This window comes from Tachyglossus aculeatus, chromosome 3, assembly GCF_015852505.1.
Source record: "Tachyglossus aculeatus isolate mTacAcu1 chromosome 3, mTacAcu1.pri, whole genome shotgun sequence".
NCBI lineage: Eukaryota > Metazoa > Chordata > Mammalia > Monotremata > Tachyglossidae > Tachyglossus > Tachyglossus aculeatus.
In genome coordinates this window covers 69,613,420-69,631,218 of record NC_052068.1, presented here as the reverse complement: position 1 = coordinate 69,631,218, position 17,799 = coordinate 69,613,420, and the positions used below count along the sequence as shown (strand labels likewise).

Here is a 17,799-nt window from a genome sequence, read left to right as displayed (position 1 = left end):
ATCCCAGCAAAAGCCTATATTGCATTGTCAAAAGAACCATCTTTCCAGGTATGAGAGGACCATCAATAAGAGAATCCTAGGATCATCAAGGAAACCGAGGGGTCACCTACTCCAGCTATGTCATGTCTGGCAGGTCCCCAAAGGTGACGATGGGCCTTGTTTTAAGAAACTTCTGAGGAAGGTGATGCCAAAGCATTCCTCAGTAACCATTTCAGAGCTTAATAACCACCTCTAGCTGCTAAATTCTTCTTTACACTTTGCCCATACACCTCAAGCTGAAATTGAGAATGATTATTTGGCTGTCACCAGAAAATGGTGATTTCTGTTGCCATTTGCTTACCTCTACTTCTTTTTACTGATATTTGTTATGCATTCTGTACCAGGCCCAGGACTAAGTGCTGGGGTAGATACCAGATAATCAAGTTGGACACAGTCCCTGTCCCACATAGGGCTCACATTCTTAATCCCCATTTTATAGATGAGGTAACTGAGGCCCAGAGAGGTGAAGTGACTTGCCCAAAGTCACACAGCAGACAAGTGTCAGAGCCGGGATTAGAACCCAGGTCCCCTGACTCCCAAGGCCATGCTCTTTCCACTACGCCACACTGCTTCTCTACCACTATGTTCTCTACCGAACAGTTTTGAATATAACTTTGCCAATTGTTTTGTGCTAAGACTGCTCTTAATGCCAACCTACCCTCGACAATGATCATTATTTTCCTAAAAACAACTCTCTGACACAAACATCTGGTTAAGGAAAAATGTTTAACCCAAGTTTCTACTTTGATGGGGCAATCAGTTCCAGAGAAGGGTCAACTGCAGTAACACGGCCTAACCATGAGACAGGCGGGCAGAGAGGCCGAGGCAGAGAGTGTGGCACTATGTCCCGGCGGTCTGGGATGCTTCAGGGGTCCCTCCCATTTCAGCTGATTAAGACTCGGAGGATCGTGGCATTGCAGCTGGGACTCTGCACCACCAGGAAGGGAGCTCTGGCCTCAGTGGGCTCGTACTGAGACTTAAAGGATACAGCTTCAAGTGAACAAGTGATGCAGAAGGGAGAGGAAGCAGGGGAAAAGAGGGTGAAACTGGGGAAGGTGGGATGGGGAGGGGGTCTATTGTATGTGGAGCGGGAGGGAATTCCAGGCCAGAGAGAGGATGTGGGAAAGGGGTTGGCAGTGAGATGGATGAGATGGAGGCAGAGTGAGCAAGCTGGAGCTAGAGCAGCAAGTGTGTGGGCTGGGCTGTACTAGGAAATCAGCAAGGCAAGGTAGGAGAAGGCGAGCTGATTGAGTGGTTAAGAGTTTCTGTGAAAACTTGTCTGCTGGGAGACCTTGGGCAAGCCACTTAACTTCTCTGTGCCTCAGTAACCTCATCTGTATAATGGGGATTAAGACGGTGAGCCCAGGTGGGACACGGACTATATCCAACTTGATTAGCTTGTGTGCCTGGCACATAGTAAGTGCTTAACGAATACCATAAAAAAACAAAAACTTGTGGATGTTATTAATTAGTACAGTTCCAATGGTAGAACAGTTCACCTTCAACATGATTTTGTGATGACCCACCTTGAACTGCAGACATTGGAGAAAACATCCAGCCACCTATCCGATAATACAGCCTATCATCCACATCACGCAAAATCTCAGAATTTGGCAATCAAATCCATCAGAAATAGTGGGCCACATTAAGATCCTTCAGTGAACTCGTGAAGCAAGAATCACTCACTTCTACATGAAGACCATCCACCGCCCCCATCCGCACACCCTGCCGCCTTTCTTCCTGCTCTTTCTTATGAGAACCAGAGGGAAAACATCAGCTTGGGGGATAATTAATTGTGATTGTGCTAGAACATTTGATAAAAATTTTAAGGATAAATTAAGACACCAAGTCACCCAGCCTGATACTGAGGCGGAGAACTGCAAGCCACCAGTCCCAATGAAGACAGTGTCAACAGACTGAAGAGCAATGTCTCTTTTAAAATACATAAAAGCCCAAATCAATTATACCCATGCTCATCTAAGTTTTTTTGTTATTCTTGTAAGCAGCATTTTATACATAGCGGTGATTCATCTAGCACAGTCATTCCCTGAAAGGGAGCAACAGCCCATATGACCCTGTGGCAGAAGCTCCGTTTCAGCCCTTGTAACTGGATCATTTCCAGCCTCACTTTCGGCTGTCTGGAGCCAATGAGACAGACTTTTTCTTTCCTGTCCAGGCAAGCAGGCCCTTCCCCTCTGACTGCAGCTGACCTGTGGTTTCAGACAGTAGTTCCTACTTCATGACTGTGCCTTAAGAAGACACTGTCTTCTTAAGACTGTACGCTAGACTGTAGGCTCACTGTGGCCAGGGAATGTGTCTACCAACTCTGTTATACTGTACTTGAAACACTGCTCTGCACCTGGTAAGTACTCAGTAAATACAATTAAGAAAATAGTGGCCTGGCCCTTAGTGCTGTGGTAAAGGCGGGAGAGCCCTGGCTGGAGTTTTGGAGGGAGACAGTAGACTGTAAGCTCCTTGTGGGTAGAGACTGTGTCTATTTACTGTAGTGTACTCTCTGCCTTGTATTGATCCCAGTGCTTAGAACAGTGCTTGACAGAGTAAGTGCTTAAAGCATACCATAATCATAACTTCTGGGTGTACTTGCTCCAGTGCCCTGCACACAGTAAGCACTTAATATACATAACAATGATTGCCTGAGTGAGCAGTGGCTGTCTCAGAGCAGAAAGGCTGCTCAGCTGCAGAAGAGGATTTAGTAGGTGCACCAATGCTGCTGCTCCTGAGCTGGAGCTGAAAAGTGCATTATGAGACCTCAAGACATCAATCAATCAATCAATCGTATTTATTGAGCGCTTACTGTGTGCCCCTTCCTACAAGAAGACAGGAAGGGCAATCACCTGGATGAAACAAGATTGTTGTGGGCGGGAGCATCTGTTTGTTGTACTGTACTCTCCCAAGCGCTTAGTACAGTGTCTTGCACATAGTAAGCACTCAAATACGATTGAATCAATACGCAAATCTGACACCAATTTAAGCAAAAATCTGGATCGGTGCAGAATGTGATCTCTGTGTTGGGCTGATATGATATGTGCAGGCCCCTCCAGGGAAGAGGTTGAAATAGTCACTCCAAAATACGCTCAAATGCAGGGAGGGGGTATCTGCACGAGCACTTCATTAGTACCAAATTCATTAGATCCAAATTCCAACCCTGTCCTTCCTCCCTCCCTGGCTTATCAAACAGCTGTGGCTGGGGTGGGAGAGTGGGGCTACAAGTCAAGAAGGAGGAGAAAGGGGAGGGACTAAGCAATAGGGCTGGCTGCTATGCCCCCAGCAACAGTTGTGGTTACAATAACAGTTATTATTGAGGTGCTTACTATGTGTGAAACACTGCTCAAAGTGCTAGGGGTAGATACAAACTAATCAGGTCGTCAACAGTCCCTGTCCCACATGGGGCTGACAGTTCAAACCAAAAAACAAACAACAAAACAAAGAAGTGGAGCAAAGACAAGGTGAGATCTGGAGACACCGGAGAAAAGACAGCAGAATTCAGGGTGCTGGTGAGAATGGGGAAGAAAGATGCTAGGAACTTGGGGAAGGAAAGAGAGGGAGAATTAGGGGTGAGTGGAGAGGAATTTAGAGTGAGTGCAAGTTTCACTCATCTCTAGGACTCAACTACCACATTAGGCGTTTCCACAAAATGCCTCCCTGCCATTCCCTGCCTAAAATGAGCTTACAGTGTAGAGGGGAGACAGACATTAATATAAATAAATACATATTTATTTATTTAACTACCACATTAGGGCTGTTTCTGGAATGGAACCTAAATCTATGGGGAAAATGGACTCCATAAGACAACCATTTATGAAACAGTAATAGTTTTGAGGCTGTGTTGCAGGGTATAATATCTGCAACAAATACTGTAGTGCTTTAATACTGTAGTGTAGTGCGGATCTAACCTAGCTCTTAGTACAGTGTGTGGCACATACTAAGTGCTTAACAAATACCATAATTATTATCTGGAAACGTTCAGTCATTGTGTTAAAGAGAACAATATGTAATTTACGCAGCTATGCACGGGTGAACAAGCCATACATTATTGTATTGTTTATGAATGAAACTGCAATATGAATATTTAGACTTTGAGATATTCTACTCTATAGTAACTGGGCAAGGCGTGTATATAAAAGCTATACATGTATGAGTGGAATTTGCCATTTTATCTCCTGATGAATAGGAATAAAACTTTTGGTCACATACGCTGATCATGAATATCTGACCTAATGATTAATGCTTGAATACAGAGATTATGTGGGCATATTTTGTTCATATTTGGATTATCTTGTGTATTTACTGTTGAATGAATTTTCAGAGGCAGAACACCTTCAAAACCTTATTACACATCTCCTTTTAGACTGTAAGCTCGTTGCGGGCAGAGAATGTGTCTGTAATATTGTTATATTTTACTCTCCCAAGCGCTTAGTACAGTGTTCTGCACACAGCAAGCACACAATAAATATGACTAATTCATTGAAAATCTCCAAGAGGCCTTCCCCGATTAAGCCATCTCTCCACCCCAAGCCCCCCGACCATTTCCCTTCTGCGCCATCTACGCACTTGGGAAGTGTATCCTTTAGACACTTGGTATTGCCCCACTCTTGGCCCTACAGCACCTAGGCACATATCCATAAATTATTTATTTATATTAATGTCTGTCTCCCCTCTACACTGTAAGCTCATTTTAGGCAGGGAATGGGTCTACCAACTTGTATTCTACTCTCCCAAATACTTAGTTCAGTGCTCTGTACCCAATAAGCACTCAAAAAGTCACTGATTTATTAGAACACAGAGGTATTCAGTTGGATTCCCTACCCTCCTTCTCTTTCTATGACTCCCCAAAAGGCCCTGGAAGGCTAAAGAGGGACAGAGTGACAAACCATGCTTTGGGAGAATGGGGGTGAGGGGGTTACTCCAGCCACAATCTCTGCTCCATAACCATGTGCATTAAGACTTTCTGGATAATGATGTTGCTTTGGTTTCTAAGGACATCTGTGAATATGTGAGTAATGAAATACATTCCTGTCAAGGACTGTTATTTGAAGTTTTTTGGGTATCTTTTTTTGGGGGTGGGGGGAGGGAGGCGTTTCCACAAAAGAGTCTCCCCTAACTCAGGGAAGCAGTTCCCAACTGCAACCCTATGTGGGAAGCAGGTGGTAATAAAGCCTCCTTGTAGCACTGGGCTTGAACCCTATGCCACATTAATTGGAACTTAAAAACCAGCTCCTTGAACTGCTTGGTCAATTGTCATTCCTGGGGGAAGTGGTCCAGGATCCCTTCCTCACCATGCCCCCGAGGGTCTCTCTGAGTCTATGAGTCTCTGAGCCCTGAGTCTATGGCTCTTGCTGTGCCATCCACACCCTTCCACCCAGTTCCCTTTATGAACAGGAACCCATGCGCAGGAAGCTAGGGGAAGAAAAGTGCCACTGCATATCTCCCAGTGTCCTGGACCATTTAGGGTGCCATGTGGTATCCCTATCTCTACCCCTTCCCCCTCCAGTCCTGGAGTCTTGAGGGGGGTGTCCACCCCCATTCTCCCAAAGCATGGTTTGTCTCTCTATCTCTCTCAAGCCCTCCAGGACCTGTTTGGGGGGTCTTAGAAAGGGAAGGAGGAAGGAGGGTAGGGAATCCAAAGTGGGTCTGTTGGCAAGAGTCCCAGATTCACCTCGATACGACAGAAGGAATCTACAGACTTGGATGGGAAAAATCCCATCCCGTTCGATCCAACCAGCAGAGATGCTGGAAATCATCTGGAAATTAAGGTCAATCCTATGTTTATTCCAAGGAGTGACCTTGTAAGTATGAATGCTTATTCCATGTAGTTCCCTCCCATCAACTACACCTACATTTTCCATTGTCTTCATAGACCTCCAAAGAAGCCATTTCACCAGGAGCTTTTCCCTGATTAATCCCAAACCTTCCTCTTCCCCCTTTCAGTCCCTTTAGCTCTCAGATATACGTTTGTTGATTATTTAAATACTTGCTTTTGTTCATCATGTGTACCGAAGTTCTGACTATTGCCTATTGCATGATTGGCAACTTAGGTGTCCGCTCATCTCTCCCATAAGAATGCAACCTCCTTGAGGGCACCAACCATCTTTTTAGGTGTGGTCCACTTACAGGGAAAAATAAATTCCCCCATCTTCTGAAATTTCCAAATTCACCATCCTGTGTTTCATTCCCCAACTTGGAAAAAAAAATGAGGTGCAAAAGTTGAGAAACATTAAGAGGATTAAAGAACTACAAAGGCAGGACTTCAAGGTAAAATTATTTTCTGTTCAACTCTAATTTAGCTAAGATGGAAAACAGACAAATGATGGGAGACTTCTGTATTGGAGTGTGGTTACGCTAAGAGTAATCCTATAAAGAGACTATAATTGTGGGTGGAATATCACTACTTATTAATTCCTCTGAATAGAAGTATGCATTAATTTAAATAAAAACCAAACAATTGGAACTGCTACACTGCTCGAATATATCGGTTAAGGGCCCTCTCTGGCATTTCCTTTTGGTACATTTGTTTTTGGAAACTGAAGCACATCTTGACTGCAGGTCCACTGCATCATACCATGGCTGTACATCAAACCGGGACTAAAAAAAAGAAAACATACATATATATGCCAGGATGATTGCTGACAGTGGAAAGACTCAAAGGAAATGAGAATGTTAGAAACATTTTTAGCTTCCCTGCTGGGACACTGTGACACGCTCCCCTTAAGGTATATGTAAGTATATTTCCATCTTATTATCAAACAGTGAAATCTTACCTACATCACGGAAGGAAAGCACGCTGAATTTCCCCAAATAAACAGAAATAGAGATTTTGCAGACAACTGCATTAATAATTTTGTCTTTCAGTGCCTGAATTAGCTACTCCAGCAATTACATGACAAAGTTATGACTCCTATCAGAGTTAAAAAACTTACATAATATGATTTACTATGCATGGCCTGCTGCAAAATTATGAGTCAATCATTAAATAGCTTCTCTTCATTTTTCACCCTCCCAGTTTACTGCTGTGCTTTCATTAATTTTGTTTTTCCAGTTCAGATACACTATTTTTACTTCCACTGATACTTATTTTGAGTAAATTTATGGGTTGCCTGAGTGTCTGCTCCCCCCACCATTTAGGACTGGGCAATTAAGACTTTAACCAGGTCTTTACCTACTGGTTTCAAAGTGTGAAAGTCTTAGAAGACTCATAACGGAACAGAAATAAATGTTACTCAGGGAGAAGAAGAGTGATCACTACCCGCTGCCCCCCTGAAACCTTGACATTATCCTTGATTCCTCTCTTTCAACCCCATATTCAGTATGTCACCAAAATCAGTCAGTCAATGGTATTTACGGAGCATTTACTATGGGCAGAGCACATATTAGATTGTGAGCCCCCAAGGAAAAGGGACTGTGTCAAATTCTCACCTGTGTATTCTTTCCCAGTACTCAGTACTTAATAAATACCATTACCACCACCAGTGTAACTAAGCGCTTGGGAGAGTACAATACAAAAAATTGAGAAATTGGGAAAATTGAGGAGTTCTGTTTTGGACAAGGTAAGTTTGAAGTGCCAGGGGGACATCCACATGGAGATATCCTGAAGGCAGAAGGAGATGCAACACTAGAGAGAAAGAGAGGCTAGGGCTGGAGAAGTACATTTGGGAATCATCCACATAGACAGCAGTTGAAGCCAAGGGAGTGAATGAATTCTCCAAGCAAATGGGTGTGATGGAAAATAGAAGGGGAATCCCAGAACTGAGCCTGTTAGGGGGTGGTGGGGGAGGCAGAGGGCTCTGCGACATTTCCAGACAGAACCTACCCCTTCTCTTCCATCTCAACAGCCATCACAGTGGTCCACGCACTTGCTATATTCCAGGCTACACTATTAATTCAGGCTCCTAGCTCATCTCCCTGCTTCCAATCTCCCAGCTATCCAATTCACACTTCACTCTGCTGCCAGGATCATCCATGTACAACAATCTTTGGCAAGCATACCCTACCCTACCACCTCAAAAACTTCCAACAGATGTCCATTCTTTTCCATAAGCAGAAACTCCTGACCTCAGTTGACTCTCTCCTGACTGCTTATGCTCTTTTTCACCCACTCCATCCCAGCTCGTAATATCTTTTCCTCTCCAGCCAACCCACTCACCTGTGCCTTGTTCTCATCTCTCCAAGAGCCCATCTCTTGCTCACACTTCCCTATCTGCCCTAGACCTTCACATGAAAGCTCACCACTCATCCCCATCTTGAAAGTCCTTTTGAAATCACATTCCCTGATTGACTTCTAATCTTGTTACTTTACATCTTCCCAAATGCCATTTCAGCCACCTAGGCACTTACAATCCACAACAGCACTTGGGGCCCCGTCTTCATACTCCGTTACCTCCTCCTATTTAGAATTTATCATCATCGACATCATCAGTATTTATTGCATGCAGAGCACTGAACTAAGCACTTGGGAGAGTAATAATAATGATGACATTTGTTAAGTGCTTACTATTTGCCAAGCACTATTCTAAGCAGTGGGGGAGATACAAGGTAATCAGGTTGTCCCATGTGGGGCTCACAATCTCCAATTTACAGATGAGGGAACTGAGGCAAAGAGAAGTTAAGTGACTTGCCCAAAGTGAAACAGCTGGCAAGTGATGGAGCCGGGATTAGAACCCACGACCTCTGACTCCCAAGCCCGTGCTCCTTCTGCTGAGCCATTCTGCTGCTCTGAGTACAATACAATATTTGATAGATAGTTGTGGTTCCCTGCCCATAATGGGCCTACAGTCTATAGGATTTAGGTGTTTGTCTCCCCTGCTAGACTTTAAGCTCCCTGAGGGTAGGGATTCTTGTCCACTAATTCTATAGTACTCTCTCAAGTGACCTGCCTTGCTCTGTGCATAAGAGGTGCATGATAAAAACTACTGATTGATTTATAATAATCCCAAAAGAAAATTCAAGTAGCCACCACCACTGTTGGAACATGTCCATCAAAGATTCTTTTAGCTATTTTCTGGCTCCAATGCTATTACAGGGTGGGAAAACACTGAACAGACGAGTGTTAAAATGAAATTCCACTGTACTATAAACAATAGCTGTAAGGCGTTTGTTGGTTCATAAAGCTTCACTAAAGCTGAACTTGGATTAATGGCCATATCCATTTTCTAAGACTTACAAAATTAATGCCTGTAAAAGAATACAACAGTTTGCAACAGCTGGAATTTAGTAAATACATTCCACAAGAGCAGTACTACAGCAGTTAAAAGCCCACATGTACAATACAGAACACATAGCCATCAGGGAAGGAGGTAAGAAAAAGGTAAGAACCTTAACAGAGCATAGAAGGGAAAGAAAGGAGGAGCAAGTTAGAACTTTGAGAATGTCAAAGGATGCTTTCTGATCCTCCAAAACCAAATTAGACTGAGACCTAGCCTAAAGGAAAAAATCTGAGTGTTTATTTTCAGAAAGTCAGGTCTAAAGTGGAATCAGTAATCAATCAATCAATCAATCGTATTTATTGAGCGCTTACTATGTGCAGAGCACTGTACTAAGCGCTTGGGAAGTACAGGTTGGCAACATATAGAGACGGTCCCTACCCAACAGTTGGCTCACAGTCTAGAAAGGGGAGACAGGGAACACAACCAAATATATTAACAAAATAAAATAAATAGATATCTACAAGTAAAATAAATAAATAAATAGAGTAATAAATATGTACAAACATATATACAGGTGCTGTGGGGAAGGGAAGGAGGTAAGGCGGGGGGGCTGGAGAAGGGTAGAAGAAGGAGGGGGCTCAGTCTGGGAAGGCCTCCTGGAGGAGGTGAGCTCTCAGTTGGGCCTTGAAGGGAGGAAGAGAGCTAGCTTGGCGGATGTTGGGAGGGAGGGCATTCCAGGCCAGAGGGATGACATGGGCCGGGAAAGATGAAAACGCAATTATTGCGTTTCATTTTACAGATGAGGAAACTGAGGCCCAGAGAAGTAAAGCAACTTGCCCAGGGTCCCACAGCAACAAAGGAACAGAGGCAGTATTAAAATCCAAGCCCTCTGACTCCCACTAAGCTATGCCTGGGAGAGTACAATAGAACAGAGCTGCTATATATGTATACTGCCCTCAAGGAGCTCACACTGAGGCAGAGAACTTCCAGGCCCTTGCCTTTTCCACTGAATGAGGATGGAAATGAGTTGAGGTAATCAGTAAATGGGAGGAACTCTGGGTGCTTGCTCTCAAACACATATCTACTAATTCTGATCCACCACTGAGGATACCTAGGTTTTCTGATGGGCAGTACACACCTCTGTCTTCAAAAGATCGCTTTCCGCCTTTCCTGAACACTCAGCAGCCCTGAAAGCACCACTGAAAAAGTTAGGAGTCCAAGTATTTCCTTACTTGGACAAATGGCTGGTTAAGAGCCATTCCCTCGCCAAGGCCCAATAATCTGCCATCAGTCTGATCCAAAAGATCAGGTTCCATCTCAACTAAGTTGCCAGCCTATAATTAGAATTCAGCGAGACCTCACCGGCCTCTAGATCGGAGCATGCGGCCTTTCATTTTCACACAATCTGCCCTATAGCTTCTGCCTCTCAGACTGAAAGGAAAATGGAGGTTACGGGTCCCAACATGCAGAGGCCCCTGGACCTCACCAACAGCGGGTCTCTTCTGGGATGTTTGATAGCCTGCCTAGGCTCCCCCTTTTGCTGGCCTGTCATAATAAGCCACAATCTGGGCATAATGGACTGTGCTGAGCAACCTTCTCACTGTTGCCTGTTCATACCTCACCCTTTCCAGAGCAGTCCAAACCATGAATGCATGCATAGCTGCAAAAGGCTCACGATTCTCAGACCCAATCATCTCAAAACTCTATATCAATCCACTGGTGGCAGGAAAACCCAATCTGGATCAAACCACCATGAACTGATCTTTTATAATATTACAACAAGAGACCCATTCTGAGAAGCCTACATGAGAGACACCTGTCGATCTGTTCCAGAAAATAAAAAATAAAATAAAAATCAGCCAACGTACACAAGTAGAAACCTAGTGAACCGGGATGATGGGCCAGCGGATGCTCTGAACAGACACACAGGTTCCCGCAATCTGTGGAACTGGTCTAGATGTGAAGTTGGAGGGATGGGGTGAGGAAGCAAGCAGCACAGTGTTAAGTTCTCCTCCCCTGAACAAAGGCCCCACAGCAGAGGGAATTGACCTCAAATGTCTTGTCTTATCTCTTGATACGAACTTGAAGCCCCCCTTCACCCGGCTAATCCCCAGTCCCCTGCAATATGAACCACTAATACAGGGAACTCTTCCAAACATTCACTTCCAACCCCATGCCTGGTGTGGTACTAGGGATTAATTGAAATCAGTGGTCCCAAACACCAGACCACCTCCAGTACCTACACAGTAAGAGAACATTAAGAGTTACTACTGCTGGGCAAGCTCAAAAACCTCTTTCTGAGAAACCAACTCTCTGGGAAAAGCCACTTCTTAAAAGACAATCAACTGTATCACCCACTACTTCAGCCACCAGGCTTAGCTTGGCACGGAAGGCAACAGGCCGTTCAATCAGGGGAGGGGTGGCAACCGCGGCACCTCTGAAGGAAAGTCAATTCCCATTATTTACAAGGTCGAGACGTGGCTTCGGTGCACACCGTCATAACTCCCACAACAAGATGAAAATTCCATTTGGCCCATTCAGTTTCCCAATCAACAGTACTTATTGACACTTACCGTGTGCAGAGCACTGTACTATGTGCTTGGGAGAGCACAATACAACAGAGTTAGTAGACACCTTCCCTGCCCACAGGAAGAATAATGCTTGGCACATAGTAAATGCTTAAATACCATTAAATAAAAAACATTCTTACAATCCAAGGGGGACAGGCATTAATACAAACAAATAATTTACAGACATGTGCATAAGTGCTGTGGGGCAGAGAGGGGTGAATAAAGGGTGCAAAAAGAAGTGCCTGGGTGACCCAGAAGGGAGTGGGAAAAGAGGAAATGAGGGCTTAGTCAGGGAAGGCCTCTTGGAAGAGATATGTTCTTAATAAGGGTTTGAAGGTGGGGAGAGTGATCATCCGTCAGCTATGAAGAGACAAGATGTAGGCCTGGAATGCCCTCCCTCTGCCCATCTGCCAAGCTAGCTCTCTTCCTCCCTTCAAGGCCCTACTGAGAGCTCACCTCCTCCAGGAGGCCTTCCCAGACTGAGCCCCTTCCTTCCTCTCCCCCTCGTCCCCCTCTCCATCCCCCCATCTTACCTCCTTCCCTTCCCTACAGCACCTGTATATATGTATATGTTTGTACATATTTATTACTCTATTTATTTATTTATTTTACTTGTACATATCTATTCTATTTATTTTGTTAGCATGTTTGGTTTTGTTCTCTGTCTCCCCCCTTTTAGACTGTGAGCCCACTGTTGGGTAGGGACTGTCTCTATATGTTGCCAATTTGTACTTCCCAAGCGCTTAGTACAGTGCTCTGCACATAGTAAGCGCTCAATAAATACGATTGATGATGATGATGATGATGATGTGGGCAATGGGTCAGTGGTGAGACAGATGAGATCGAGGAACAGTGAGTTAGGTTGGCATCAGAATAGCAAAGTGTACTGACAGCATTGTAGCAGGAAATCAGGTAGGTCTGGTAGGTGAGGGCAAGGTGATTGAGTGCTTTAAAGACTAAGGTTAGGAGTTTCTGTTCAATGAGGACATGGATGAGCAACAACCACTGGAGGTTCTTGAGGAGTGAAGAAACAGACAGAACGGTTTTGGTAAAAAAATAAATAAATAAAAATGACCCAGGCGTGCCCCTTGCCTGCAAACTTTGTTCTCTGGAGGTGTGTAGCACTCCAGTCTGTAATTTCCTTTATTCCTAACCCTCTGCCTGAGGCGAGGGGCAGATGGAGAAAAATAAAGTGCACCTACAACATGGTGTAGTGGATAAGCATGGGCTTGGGAGTCAGAAGGTCAAGGGTTCTAATCCCGGCTCAGCTGTTTGCTGAGACCTTGGACAAGTCACTTAACTTCTCTGGGCCTCAGTTCCCTCAACCGTAAAAATGGGATTAAGACTGTGAGCCCCATTTGGGACACGGACTGTCCAACCCGACTGGCTTGTATCCACCCCAGTGCTTAGTACAGTCTTCTAGACTGTGCGCCCACTGTTGGGTAGGGACTGTCTCTATATGTTGCCAACTTGTACTTCCCAAGTGCTTAGTACAGTGCTCTGAACACAGTAAGTGCTCAATAAATACGACTGATTGATTGACTGGCACACAGAAAGCACTTAAACACCATAATTATTATTACTGTTATTAGCACCACAGGTTTTCAGCTACCAGAATAGGAGGCAATCGTAGAGTGAAGTGCTTTGAGGGGCAAAGGAGAGCTTCTTCCCCAGCTGGGGGCCAGAATTCAGCTCCAGACAGCTTGCTGTTCCTCAGCTTGAGGGACAACTAGTCACTCAGCACTAGCCAGCTAAAGCACAACAAATTAATGGTATGTAGTGAGTGCTAACTACATGCAGGGCACTGTTTTAGGTGCTTGTGAGATTACAATCCAAGAGAATAAGTAGACAACATTCGCTGCCCACAATGAGCTTACATGACACCTCTGCCTTCTGATCTCCTATGTCCCATTCCTTCATAGAATTGTTATCCTCTGAAAGCCACAGCTTAAACAGATCCCAACCATGGGATGAGCTTTGACCACACCTATTATGGATCTTTTTCAGCTTTCCAGCCGGTCTGGGATGGTGGGAGGGGCAGAGAAGCATTGTGCTGCAAAAGAAGACTTGGTGTTTTCTGCCTCTGTAGACTGTGAACCTCCTATGGGACAGGGGCTGTGCCTGACCTGATTATCTTGGATTCACCAAACAGTGCTGTTCTTCAAGCAGTAGTTGGCACCAACTAAAGCACTTAAATATCACAATCACAATTACTATTGGAAGAGGGTTCATTATTATTTTGGATCAAATGAGACTTTCCAAAATCGACCAAAAACTATTACAGTTAATTGAGAACTGACATAGTTAGGGACACAATAAATTTACAAAAATACAAAATAACATGAAACTGCAGATAGCACCTGAATTGGAAAAGGTACTTTATCACATCCGGCAGGCATACGACCAGCCTAGATTCCAACATAAGACTATGTATATGTTTGATACATTTAAAACATCCACCTGTAACACTTAATATTTGATATTGCGCTGATCAAGGTTTACTCACGATCTTTGCCATGGAAGCTATTCTTTAAATCTGTTTTAATAAAAATATGACCTAGATTAAACCGTCTATGCAGAGCTGTTCACAACACACTGTTGCAATGAGAACAACTCAATTTTCTGCTTGATCCCTTTAGGCACATAACTCATGGACAAAGGGAAATTCACATGCTCTTTCACCATTAGTCGGGAAGAGCTTCCAGCCTGCTAGAAACTCAGGTGATCTAATGCCTGCCACCCTGTGAGTGTCTACTGAATAAACAACTGCAGTTCAGCTGCTAACACTGCACCTTCACTTCTACGGGGAAATGAGTCCTCACTGGAGGCCTGAGGAGGTGGCTTGGGTTTATTAGCACATCAGAATTCCAAAAGGAGTCTGACTGGTTTCTTTACAGCCCAATCTCTTTGTTCCATACATCAAAAGCACTTATGGAGAGGCAGGATTTGCCTAACATTACCCAGACCGATGAAACATTTGTCCAGCTGCCCAAGAGTATAGAAAAGAAAAAACTGGATGATCTCTTGAAGCAGTTTGGCCTAGTGGCAAGAGCACGGACTTAGGAGACGGAGGTTGTGGGTTCTAATCGCGACTCTGCCGTCTGCTGTGTGACCTTGGGCACGTCACTTAACTTCTCTGTGTCTCAATTACCTCATCTGTAAAAATGGGCACTGAGACTGTGAGCCCCACATGGGACAGGGGCTGTGTCCAACCTGACTGCCTTGTATCTACCCCGGCGCTTAGAACAGTGCTAGGCACATAGTAAGTGTATAACATATACCATATATTTTTTTCCCTCTTTAGGGTGGGACAGGGACACGAGTGGCTTCTGGGGCCGAACTAGAGACAAATTCTCTAAATATGCCTAAAACAATGAACCAAAAAGAAGAAAAGGGGAACACAACTGTTTTAAACGAACTCTGATCACTGGCGGCTAAAGATTCACTCAATCGTATTTACTGAGCACTTACTGTATGCACAGCACTGTACTAACCGATTTAAACAAGTCAAGAAAAATGTTTTCTTTATCGAAGATGGAGAGTTGATCATATAACTCAAAACCAAGCTGTCCTGATTCCTCTACAGCCTTTTGGGAGCAGTTTGAGTATTCTGAGCTCCCGAAACATACCTTCTTGTATCTGTCAGTTACGCACTTTTGGGTATTAACCTAACATGGCCATCCCACTCTGTGGTGATGTCTACTGGAGTCCATACAGAACCACCTAAATTTATGTGGTAATTCTTACAAAATGATCTGGTGATTCAGACTATTTGGGAAAGCGTTAGATAAGATTGAATCTTTAAGAGAAGCTCTTATGGTCAAATTAAGGGAGTAGATAACTTTGTAATGGCTCTAAGTAGTAATCTGGATCAAAGAAAAGGAGGGTGTGAGAAAAGAGATCAGTAATAGATACTATGTAAAGACTGTTGGACACTAGGCCCCTAGGCATCTTCAATTTGGCTTGAATCTGTTCCATCAACACTAGCTACATGAAATATTTAATAGCAGGTGGCACAACAGCATCACAAACAAACACTGAGGTTCTGGAATGCAATCAGATCACCAGCATCTGAGCAATGCTCATCACATCATTCCACCGGGTGGGAAACGGGAGAAGAGGGGAGAAGAGCAGGATTCCCAAACAACAGAGCTAAGGTGGGGTGAAATGGGGTAACCACATAAAGTTGGATAGGAGAAATATTTTAATGACACAATGATGCAAAAATTCTAACAGGGTGATAAAGTCGCTGACAGCTGGGAGACAGCCACAGATAACAAACCATCCTAGCATACAGTAATCCTACACTGGTAACTGCATTGAAGTAGTGGCTTCAGGATGACTGTGACATCAAAGGGAAGAAACAAAAATAGCACCTGGCAACCTGGGTAATGAATTCAAGAGTACAGCAAAATGCAATCTGCACATGATGTGGAAGGAACTGTCAGTCAAACATCGATCAAATCAGCCACACTCACATCAAACTATCAGGGTAGCCACCATGACACCATCAGTAGGATCATCCTTGGACCAAATATATCTCTCTCTCTATCTATATCTATATCTATATATATATCTTACACACACACACACACACACACACACACACACACACACACACCCCACCCACCCCCACCCCCCCAGAAAATGGCAAAAAGCTATGGAATAAAGTTTGTATATAAATTACATAAGCAGTCAAACACGGACTACAAATTGTTTACCAATAAAGACATTTTGGATGCTTTCAGTTCATTGAGAAGATTAGTATAAAAATAAAAAGCAAGACAAATACAAAGAACTGTAATTTTGAGAAACTGTAACATTAAAGTGCTGATATTGGGAACCTAAACTGGGGTTTCTGAACACTCAATGTGCCAGGATTTCGTAACAATTTACGTATAAATTCAGAATAACAGCCCATTCCAGTATTTTCTCTTTAGAAGGGAGAAGCATCCTTTCCAATACTGAAATAAAACCATCTCCTGGACTGCCCAGAAATCATTATTTATTTTATCTTCTTGGAGCATTTAACAGCTCTTCCTCCCTTCAAAGCCCTACTGAGAGCTCACCTCCTCCAGGAGGTCTTCCCAGACTAAGCCCCCTCCTTCCTCTCCTCCTCCTCCCCCTCCCCACCCCCCCACCTTACCTCCTTCCCCTCCCCACAGCACCTGTTTATATGTATATATGTTTGTACATATTTATTACTCTATTTTATTTGTACATATTTATTCTATTTATTTTATTTTGTTAATATGTTTTGTTTTGTTGTCTGTCTCCCCCTTCTAGACTGTGAGCCTGCTGTTGGGTAGGGACCCATCTCTATAAGTTGCCAATTTGTACTTTCCAAGTGCTTAGTACAGTGCTCTGCACACAGTAAGCGCTCAATAAATACGACTGAATGAATGAATGAAGGTACATGTAATGTACCTTAAAAAAAATAAATAATTTGGAAGGCAGGGAGCACCAAAAACGATTTGAGGAAAATTTTGATATAATGTTGCCCTATTTATTTTAATCACTTACCAAAGAAGCATTTCTCTCAGTTAAGTTTACTAAAAATGAGATTTTTTACCACTTATAAACTCACTAAGAGAATGTTATTTTACCTTGGAGAAAGGGCGGACTAAGACTGTACTTCCAAGTGTCTTCAAACTGCTTTGACCTGTACTTCCACTTCATTAATTCCAAGACAGTATTAAAGAAATGCATATTTCCATGAATCTGTAAAAAGAAAAGAAGGCAGACTTTTAAATGGGCTCAACAATTCCTGAGGTTCTGGGAAATGTCCTGATTTTTCTACCCAAACAAAAACAACAGAAAAGCTACCCAAGGTTCTGGAGGGCAGAAGCCAAACCAAGTTCTCATTCAGATGCAAAAATCTTTCCCCTATTTCCACAGAATTCCCATTTTGAAAGAATAGGAAACAAAATACGGAGAGACATGCAAAATTGGTTACACATGATCTCTCTTTAAATGGGCCTACAAAAGAGAACTCAACTGTTGGAATCACCCTCTCTATTCTATCTTCT

General features: G+C 43.6%; 1 protein-coding gene across 1 annotated transcript in view; it reads right to left on the bottom strand.

Annotated features, from left to right (window-relative positions):
* The window catches only part of BMPR1A (bone morphogenetic protein receptor type 1A), a 127,582-nt gene that overhangs the window by 49,315 nt on the left and 60,468 nt on the right, over positions 1–17,799 (bottom strand). The window contains exon 2 of the mRNA XM_038744265.1: positions 17,377–17,491. The gene's annotated coding sequence lies outside the window, so the exon portion shown is untranslated. The remainder of the gene's footprint in view (positions 1–17,376; positions 17,492–17,799) is intronic.